Source organism: Papio anubis, chromosome 14, assembly GCF_008728515.1.
Source record: "Papio anubis isolate 15944 chromosome 14, Panubis1.0, whole genome shotgun sequence".
Classification (NCBI taxonomy): domain Eukaryota; kingdom Metazoa; phylum Chordata; class Mammalia; order Primates; family Cercopithecidae; genus Papio; species Papio anubis.
This window is the reverse complement of record NC_044989.1, coordinates 12,514,558-12,524,740: the sequence shown is the minus strand read 5'-3', so window position 1 is coordinate 12,524,740 and position 10,183 is coordinate 12,514,558.

Sequence of the window (10,183 nt, the reverse complement as noted above, 5' to 3'; positions counted from 1 at the left end):
TTGCAGTACCAAAGGAAAATGAAAAATCGAGGATCATTAGCAAAGTGTGAAGTTAAGAGGATCTCTTGGGTAGCTTACAGAAAAGTTCTTCAAATGGTTTAGCGAGTATCTTAGTCCATTCAGGGTGCTATAATAAAAATACCTTTAACTGAATGGCTTATAAACAACAGAAGTTGTCTAAAATTGGAGTGTCAGCATGTTCAGGTTCTGGTGAGGCCTCTCTTTTTGTTTGCAGACAGATGTCTAAGGGTATCCTCACCCGAGGAAGAGAAGACAAACTAGCTCTCTGGCCTCCTCTTATAAGGGCATGAGAGCTCTGCGCCCATGACCTAATCATAACCCAAAGGCCTCACTTCCTAATACCATCACCTTAGGGGTTAAGATTTCAACATGTGCATTTTGGAATGACATCAGTGTTCCTTTTTTTATGGTGGGAAAACACAAAATGCGGGAGTTCAAACTCAGGCTTTAATACTTAGTGCAGGGCTTCAGTGGCAACTGAACATTCAGCCAATGCAGGTCTATTTTGCCAAACTCCTCGCCCTGCTGGGGAAAATCTGCATTCCTGATACATCTTGGTGCATTTTCCCTGATGATTTTAGCTCCCGGGAATCCTGGAGCCTCAAAGCCCAAAGAAGTGCTTCTCCCCTGCCCATTAAGAACCAGCATTCCTCATGTGTAGTTTTGATGGCAAAAACTGCAATTACTTTTGTCCTAACCTAACAGACATTTGCAAAGGCATTTCCCTTGCAAGACAACATGTCTCCTTTCAAAACCTCCTCTTTTGGATGTCAGGTCAATAGTTTATGTTACTAGCTGCATAACCCAAATATATAATCTATATACATATACACTTTAATGACTTCTCACTCCTTCCACCCAGAGATCTCCAGTCATTTACGTGGGCAATTGTACACTAGGGAAAGAGGAATATCTACACATTTCAAGGACCTTTGGACACAAGGTAGGACTGACACTGATACCAAGAAACCCAGAGTGCCATAATGGCTCCTTACAGCATCTGATCAGGGAGGAAAGGGACTTCTTTTTTTCTTGAATTATGGTGAGTGATATCCTTACTTACTACCCATTGTAAGTTGAAAATATCATAAGTCAAAATTGTATCTAACCCACCTAACCTCCCAAACATCATAGATTAACCTAGCCTACCTTAACTGTGCTTGGAACACTTACATTAGTGTACAGTTGGGCAGAATCATCTAACGCAAAGCCTATTTTATAATAAGGTATTGAATATATTGTGTAATTTATTAAATTTATTAAATTCTATACTGAAAGTGAAAAACAGAATGGTTGTATAGGTACTCAAAGTATGATTTCCACTGAATGCACCATCATAAAGTTGGAAAATTGTAAGTTGAAATATGTAAGTTGAAGGTTGTCTGTACAATCCAAAACCAGGTACAATAATTAGCCACTGTATGTTAGTGAAGACCAGCAAATATTTGTGATCCTGGATTTTAAAGATTCTTGGATCAAGGTGATTAGGATATAAAAGTTGATAGGGAAGAGTTTACTGATTTGGTGACACTTCCTTTGAATACAGAATTTGCTACCTGTGAATGAAAAAGCAATGACCCCTCAAAGATGTCTAAGTGCTAATCCCCAGAATCTGTAAATATGTTTGGTTATATACTAAAAAAATCAAAGTTGCAGACGGAATTAATGTTGCTAATCAGCTGACCTTAAAATAGGGAGATTGGCCTGAATTATCCAGGTGGGCCCAATCTAATCACAAAGGTCGTTAAAAGTTGAAGAGAGAGGCAAAAGAAGGGTCAGAGAAAGAGATGTGATTATGAAAGCAAGGTCAGAGATGCTGCGTTTCTGGAGAAGGAGAGCAAATGAATGCAGTTGACCTCTAAAAGCTGGAAAAGGAAAGGAAATGAATTGTCCCGTAGAGCCTAAGAAAAAAAGACAGCCCTACCAACAACTTGATTTTGGATTCTCCTGTAGAACCTACAGTAAAAAAGACAGCCTTTCCAACACCCTGATTGTAACGCAGTGAGACCTGTGTTTGACTTGTAATCTACCTAAGTTTGTGATCATTCGGCATAGCAGCAGTAGAAAGTTAAAACACACCCAGCAAGGATCCTTGGGGATGGTGAAAACATGCTGAGAGGGAGGTTCCTGGAAACCTGGAGAAGGTAATGGCCAAGAATGAGCCATGTTAAAATGCCTGAATTATTACGGCACAATAGAAAAGGGGCTAAAGGCTCAGGGAAGAGAGGCTGCTGGAGTGGATGTATTATGTGAGGTCAGAAAATTCACCAGAGGATTATGATTTATGGTGGCTCAAAAGTCCATCAAGATTATCAAGAGTGTACTGTATTGTAATAGGGCTATTTGGTACTGAAATGTGCTGATGAGAGGCATTACTAAGGAGATCCTTGGTAGCATTTTTTTAGAGGTCTCAGCTGAGGGTGGAAAAGAGGCTGCTATGGAGCTAACTTTCAGATAGTGATAGGGAGGATGGCGCCTGAATCAGTAGAGGTAAGTTGTTGACAACGAATTGCCAAAACCTAAGAGGCCACAGTTACCATGATGTCTGTAAGACATTACAAAGGAAATAAGAATGATGAGCAGGAGAGACTGAGGGCAATAAAATGACTTCAATAGAATGTCACAAAATTTTGCTGAGCTTCCATATTTCAGTAAAGTTTTAGACCCAGACCCATTACCATTAAAGGCAGCTGGATCCTCAGGAGAAAGGGCCATGAACACCACAAGAAATATATACTATTCGTCTTGTGTAATACTATAAATTATTCCTATATACTGTAAATACTATAATGATTCCTAAGTCTCTTTCCAAATGGAACTAAAGCCATTCATTTGGGTGACTATCACTGAGGAAAGAGGAATATTGAAACACTTCAAGGACCTCTGAACTCAGGGCAGGATACTCAGAAACCCAAAGTGCGATCATGAGTCCTTATTAAAGTGGAGACATATTGGAGCCAAAGAATCATGAGTCCTTGCCAAAGTCCAGCTCAAATTGGAGCCACCAGCTCTGCAGACATACTTGATGGTCATTTCTCCATTACCAAAATGTATAATTGGATTTGACATATTAAGCAGTTGTAATAAGCCCCAAACTGGCTCTTTGGCCTGTGGCCAGCATAGTAGAGATGGCCAAATAAAGGGGTCTGAAATTGGTTACCCACCCACTCCTCCCTGAGTCAATAAAGCAAATAAAAAATAACATTGCATTTTCAGACAGATGATGGTAATCAATGCTACCCCAAAGTGTCTAAAGAATGAAGGAGCGATGGCCTCTGTCACATTTCCATTTGATAGAGTAATTGGCTTCCTGCAGAAACCAGATAGATCCTGGGCGATGGCTATAGATGACCACAAGCTCAACCAATCATTAGCCTCAATCAAAAATGTTTTGCCAGATGTAATGTCATTGCTAGAGAAGATTAAATGGCCTCGGGCACAGGATAAGAGGCCACTGATTTCGTAACTGCATTATTTTCTATCAAACTCACAAAAGAAGACCACAGCTGTTCCTATTTGGCCACCTTGCCAGCCACTGTGAAGTGGTTAAGATGTTGACCATTTTAAAAAATTGATTTGTCTTTTTATTAGTGATTTGTAGGAGTTCTTTACATATTCTACATACAAGACTTTTGTCATGTAAATATATATTGCAAATATTTGTATTCTAAGAAGTATTAGCCTACCTCAAATTGTGAAAATATTACCCTATGTTTATGTCTAAGTGATTTACAGGTCTAAGATTCATCTAGAATTAATTTTTGTATACGGTTTGTGGTGGGATTTAGGTTAATTTTTTTCCACATATGGATATCCAGTTGTTTCAGCAATGCTTTTTGAAACGATTCTTTTGCTGACTGTACATGTTTATTTCTGGACTTTATTCTATTAGATTGAGTTATTTGTCTTTTCCTATACCCATATCATACTGCCTTGATTACTCTAGCTTCAGTCTTGATATTTATAGTATCCATTCTTTAATTTTGTTCTTTTTCAAAGTTTCTTCTAATCATTTTGCATTTCTATGTAAATTTTAGAATAAATGTCTCCATTTCTTTAAAAAAAAAAAAAAAAAAGAAGATCAAAAACAGTTTGCACTGACATGGAACGGACAACAACATATAGTCACCAATTTTCCCAGGACTGTGTTAAGTCTGCTGCTTTCTTTCACAATGTAGTCTGAAAAGATAAAACCATCTGAACATCTCACAGATCATCACATTATTCCATTACATTGATGACATTATGCTGATCAAGATGGATGGGCTAGCCTTATTAAGATACCTATCATTCAGAGGGTGGGAGATAAACCTTAAGACAATTTAGGGCCTGCCACTTCAGCAAAGTTTTAAAGATCCAATCATCAAGGATGTTCTTTTCCGAATAAAATATAAATGGGTGCATCTTTCATCTCCTACTTCAAAAGGAAGCACAAGGTCTACCAGGCCTCTTTAGGTACACAAAGAAATAAAAAATGTTAATGGCACAGGTAAATATAAAGATGTTTGTTTGTATTATTTTAAATACACTAAAAATAATCGTTGGTTTTAAGTAAAAACAATAACAACGTATTGTGGGTTTTATAACCTGAAGAAATAAAATGCATGTCAAAAAGAGCCCAAGATACGAAAAGAAACATTAGAAGTCTACTTCTTATTGTTATAAGGTTCTTATACAATATGTAAAGTGGCACAGTATCACTTGAGTGTAGACTGTTGCAAGTTAAGGAAGTATAGTGAAAATCTGACAGCAACCACTGAAATAACAAAACACAACTACAGCTAATAAACCAACAAAGGAGAGACAATGGAATTATGTGCTCAATTAATTTTTTAAAAAATGTAATAAGAAAGAGAAAAGGAAAACGAAAGAATAAATGGCACAAATAGCAGACAAATAGCAAATTAGTTGATTCAAGACCAATCATACCAATAATTGCATTAAATGTTACGAAAAGGCAGAGATTGTCAGACTGGACAAAAATGCAAGAGAAAACTATAAACTGCTGATAAGAAAATTACCATAAATATGAATATATAAATAGGTTAAAAGTAAGTAAATGGAAAACAAGATATATCATGATGATACTAACCAAAAGAAAGCTAGAGTGGCAGCTGGGCACGGTGGCTCACACCTATAATCCCAGCACTTTGGGAGGCTGAGGCGGGTGGATCATGAGGTCAGGAAATTGAGACCATCCTGGCTAACATGGTAAAACCCCACCTCTGCTAAAATCAAACAAACAAACAAAATACAAAAAATTAGTGGGGCACGGTGGTGGGTGCCTGTAGTCCCAGCCACTAAGGAGGCTGAGGCAGAAGAATGGTGTGAACCCAGAAGGCGGAGCTTACCGTGAGCCAAAATCACACCACTGCTCTTCAGCCTGGGTGACAGAGCAAGACTCTGTCTCAAAAAATAAAAAAAAAAATTAAAAAAAAATTAAAAATAAAAATGCTGGAGTGGCTATACTGATATAAAACAATATAAATTTCAGAGCAAAGAGTGTTATCAAAATTCAATGAGGTGATTTCATAATTATAAAGTGGTCAATTCATTAAAATAACATAACAGTACAAAACATTTTTGCACCTAATAACAGTGCTACAAAACACATAAAGCAAATACCAATAGAATTGAGAAGAGAAAGAGCAAAACCAACAACTATAGTCAGGGATTTTAATACTTCACTTCTCGATAATTGGTATAACAAGTGGACTGAAATTTAGGAAATATATAAATGATCTCTGCTCTCATTATGTCTATTCAACATTGTTCTGGCAGCTTGAGCCAGTGCAACAGGCAAAAATAGTAATAATAATTAATTAAAAGCATCAAGATTGGAAAGAAATAAAACTATCCATTTGCAGACAACATGATCATCTGTGTAGAAAACTGCCCCAAAGCAACTAATACAAGTTTGTTTAACAAAAACCGCAGAATACCACGTCAAATACAAAATTTAATGGTCTTGTGAGTCTAGACATATGCCAGACTTATCAAGTTGTATACAAGTACGTACACTTTACCATGTGTCAATGGTACCTCAAAAAATGTTTTTGAAAGACATTGAAAAGAGGCAAATACGAAAGGGAGGAATAGCTGGCAGAACTGTGGAGTGAGTTAGACTTTTAAATTACACAATGAGGTATACCAAGAAATCAGTTGAAGATTGAACGAATGCAGCAGAGAGTGCGATAATTGAAGTTCAAGTATGCACACACACGTGCCTATAAAATGGGACCTCTACTCTGAAAATATCATAATGAGAAACACTTCATGAATATTTAGTAAATAGTAATCAAGGGTAGAGCCCCACATGGTCTTGGGAAAACGTATGAGAGTACAGGAGAGTTTTCTGCCAGAAACAAGGGGTGAGGTCTTGAGGAAAAGAATTCTTATAAATGGGCTAACTTGTGTTCACTGCACTTCTGGATGTGAAACATACCTGTGACGTTGGTATGCACCCATAGCTGCATAGCCACGTAGCGGCTCCGTTTTTACCTGCCAGTATCACTTTCTGTAGATATTATCTGACTGAAAAATGAAGACGTTTACTTTCCTCATGGTCTGTGTCTTCCAGGTTGATCCCCAAGCAATGGTAGCAACCTGATATTTAGAACACTCTCCATTATCCCACAGGAGCACTAGACCTGTCAAGGCCATGCTGCTTGTGAATACCATAACTAGTATGAAATGCAAGTTTTTACAGGAGGAATCATGTTGTATTTTTCTTTGTAGCCCTATAGTTCAGCAATATTCTGGAATTCCAGGAGAATCCCCAGTGTGTTTGTTCTTAGTGTATCACACATGGAGCAGCTAAAACAACAGAAATTTGTCCACTCACAGTATTGGAGGCTGGAAGTTTGAAACCAAGGTATTGACAGGGCTGTGCTCCATCCAGAGCCTCTAGGGGAGGATGCTTCCTTGCATCTTCAAGCTTCTGGTAGTCCCAGGCCTTCCTTGGCTTATGGCAGCATCACTCCAATCCCTGTTTCCATATTCGCATGGCTATTTCCTCTCTAGATGTATCTCTATTTCTTCACCCTTTCTTTTAAGGACACCAGTCATATTGGATTAAAGCTCACCCTAATTATGACCTCATCGTAACTTGATCATAATTGCAAAGACCCTGTTTTCAAATAAGGTCACATTTATAGGTATCAGGGTTAAGATTTGAGCATATATTTTGGGTAGAAACACTTCAACCCATAATACCAGGAAATATTATGAGTTAACTAAAAAATAGAGAATAAAAGTTAAAGGTGCTCCACCTTTTGTCTGTCTACATGCAGATAGTAGTGCCTAGAACACAAGAATGAATGAAGGGCTGGGAGGTTTCTTGGAGGTTCTTGCAGGCACGGTCTGGGCTAGAGGTCTCTGAGGTTAATATCATGGACAGTACAGTCTGGGAGGCGTAGCATGATGGATCAGGCTCCTTTCTGTGAGGCCCTTCCTCAACCTCTACCTATCAATCTCATGTGGGTCTTCAGAGCCTGGGTTTGCAGATTAGGGGCTGTGGGGATACCTATGCTCGCTGGATGGGAAACCCCAGGGGTCATCTCCTACTGCTGTTAACTCACTTCCAGTCAAGTCCTAGTTTACCTTCACCCTTAAATCCAACTTAGATTTTTAATTTTAATACCTAAAAGCTGCCATATTGCTGAGGCCATCTGTCCTTGTAATTACATGTGTAGACCACTTTACAGTTTATGCAGCATGGTAATTTACAAGAAGTTAGTTATCTTCGCAACAACCCTTTGTTTCTATTTCACATATGAGAAAACAGAGATTCAACAAGTGAAGTGACTTGCTGGGGGATCTCATAGTAAATAAATGGGCAGAACAGGAAATGGAGCTAAGGTCTTCCAATTCCAAATCCTATTCTCTTTTCCCTACATCAGATGCTTGCTATGGAATGAATCTGTGTGTCCCCTCAAAATTCGTATGTTGAAACCCTAATCCCCAAGATGATGGGATTTGGAAGTAGGGCCTTCGGGGGTAATTGGTCAAGAGAGTGTAACCCTTATGAATGGGATTAGTGTCTCTCAGGAAGACACAGGAGAGAGATTGCTTCCCCTCTCCTCTCTCTTCCATGTGACGACACAGCAGGAAAATGGCTGTCTGCCCACCAGGAAGCCAGTCCTCAAAAAACACCAAATCTGCCCTCCTTCTGATCTTGGACTTTGTGGCTCCCGAACTGGGAGAAACCAACACCTGTTGTTTAAGCCACCCCATCTACGATATTTTGTTACACCACTCGAGCAGACTAAAATCATGCTCATCCTTTAAAAACGATAACAGTCTGGTGAAGAGAAGTTTCTCCTTGAAGAAGGAAGAAGATTTAGGTGTTCAAAGGCTTCTGTCCAAATCTGGTTGAATTGTGATTAAGTTCAGGGAAAGGTGAAAAATTCATTCAGTTTCAATGGTATTTTCATCTCCTCTCTATTCCCTTGGGTCTGGGAGCTCCAGATAGCATTCCCAGAATGGGTGGGAAGAAGAGAGAGGAGGGGTTCTGTTAATAGCTCCCAGGTTTTAGTGTTTGTGTCTCTTTGCCGAGCGGTATCAGCATGGAACAGCTTTGGGGATGGTGACAACTGGGTTTAAATAAAGGATTCACCATTTATTAGCTGTATGGCCTCGTTGAATTCGTTTAACCTCTCTCAGGCTCACTTTACTCATTTGTGAAGCTTGCTACCTTTCTTGAAAGACTGATCTGTGGATTAAATGAATGTTGGTTCCTATTTTGTCTTTCCCTTCATTTCTTAGGAAAGGTCTTTGTTTCAGAGTTTGGTTCCTACAGTGGGGTCATATATATGGCTGAGGATTCAAGTGCACAGAAATGACACCTACCTGACAAGGGGCATTTATGGGCTCAGTGAGGGATGCAGGCTCCAAAGTTGAATTTTTTGGCCCTTGTTTGCTGTTAGGACACTGGACAATTATCCAACTTGTATACATCTAAGAGCCACAGATGATGAATAGGCACACTTTTTAAGACATCTGGTGTGTAACTGATAATTCATAATTATTACAGATATTATCTGAAACCTGTGAAAGATCACGTCTACAAGATATTGGTCACGGAGCTAATCACTGAAGAGGGTGGGCTGGGTCAGGGAAAAAGGCCACAATGAAAGGGACCTAGGATTACAGTGAAAAGAGCTGGGTTAGTAAGAACCCCTAGAGTTTGTACAGGGCCATCATTTACAAAGCTCTTGCTCACTTTGGTCCTTCAGGTCACACTCCATTATCTGGGTGACTCTCGGCCTTTGTTTCCTCTCTAGACCTTAGTTGTTTTATCAAAAGTTGTAAGACTTGGACTTGATAGTGGTTTTCAAACATATCATCTCAGTCCATTCAGACTGTTATAACAAAGTACCTTAGACTATGTAATTTATAAATAATAGAAATGTATTTCTCCCAGTTCTGGAGGCTGGGAAGTCCAAGATCAAGGTGGCAGCAGGTTCAGTCTCTTGAGGGTTACTCTCTGCTTCAAGATAGTGCCTCTTGCTGTGTCCTCACATGGTGGAAGGGACAAGGCAGCTCCCCTCAACTTCCTTTATAAGGCCACTAATCTTAATCATGAGGACAGAACTCTCATGACTTACTTCCAAAAGGCCCTGCCTTTTAATGCTATCACATTTGGTATTAGTTTCCAGCATATAAACTTTGGAGGGACATGAACATTCAGATCATAGCACATATATACAAGTGAAACTTTTCATTTTCCTCCCTAGAAGTCTACATAACAACTGATAAGTAAAAACTGATAAAAGTGGAATGGCTTCGGTTGCAGCAGGGGAGGGTCTCTGTAACCTCTGTTTAATGGATCCTAATAGAGTCTCCATTCCGGTACCACTGCCCAGTCAGAAGAACTCTGCCTTAGAATCCTTGTGGCTGATAATAGTAACAGTCACTATTCCAGCCTAGGCAGGGCTAAGCCCTTCACACACTTTAGCTTAGTCAACCCTCCCAACAGCCTTGGTCCTCACAATAGGTAAGTATTTCACAGCAGCGTAGAAACTCAGAGCCCAGGCCTGCTACCTCCCCATGCCTCTGTCCTCACTCCTGTGGCCTAGGCCCCTTGCCCTGTCCCAGGTCCAGATTGGTAGAAAAAGGATAAAGTGTCTATCCCCAAAGGGATTAGAAAATGAAAGGTTTC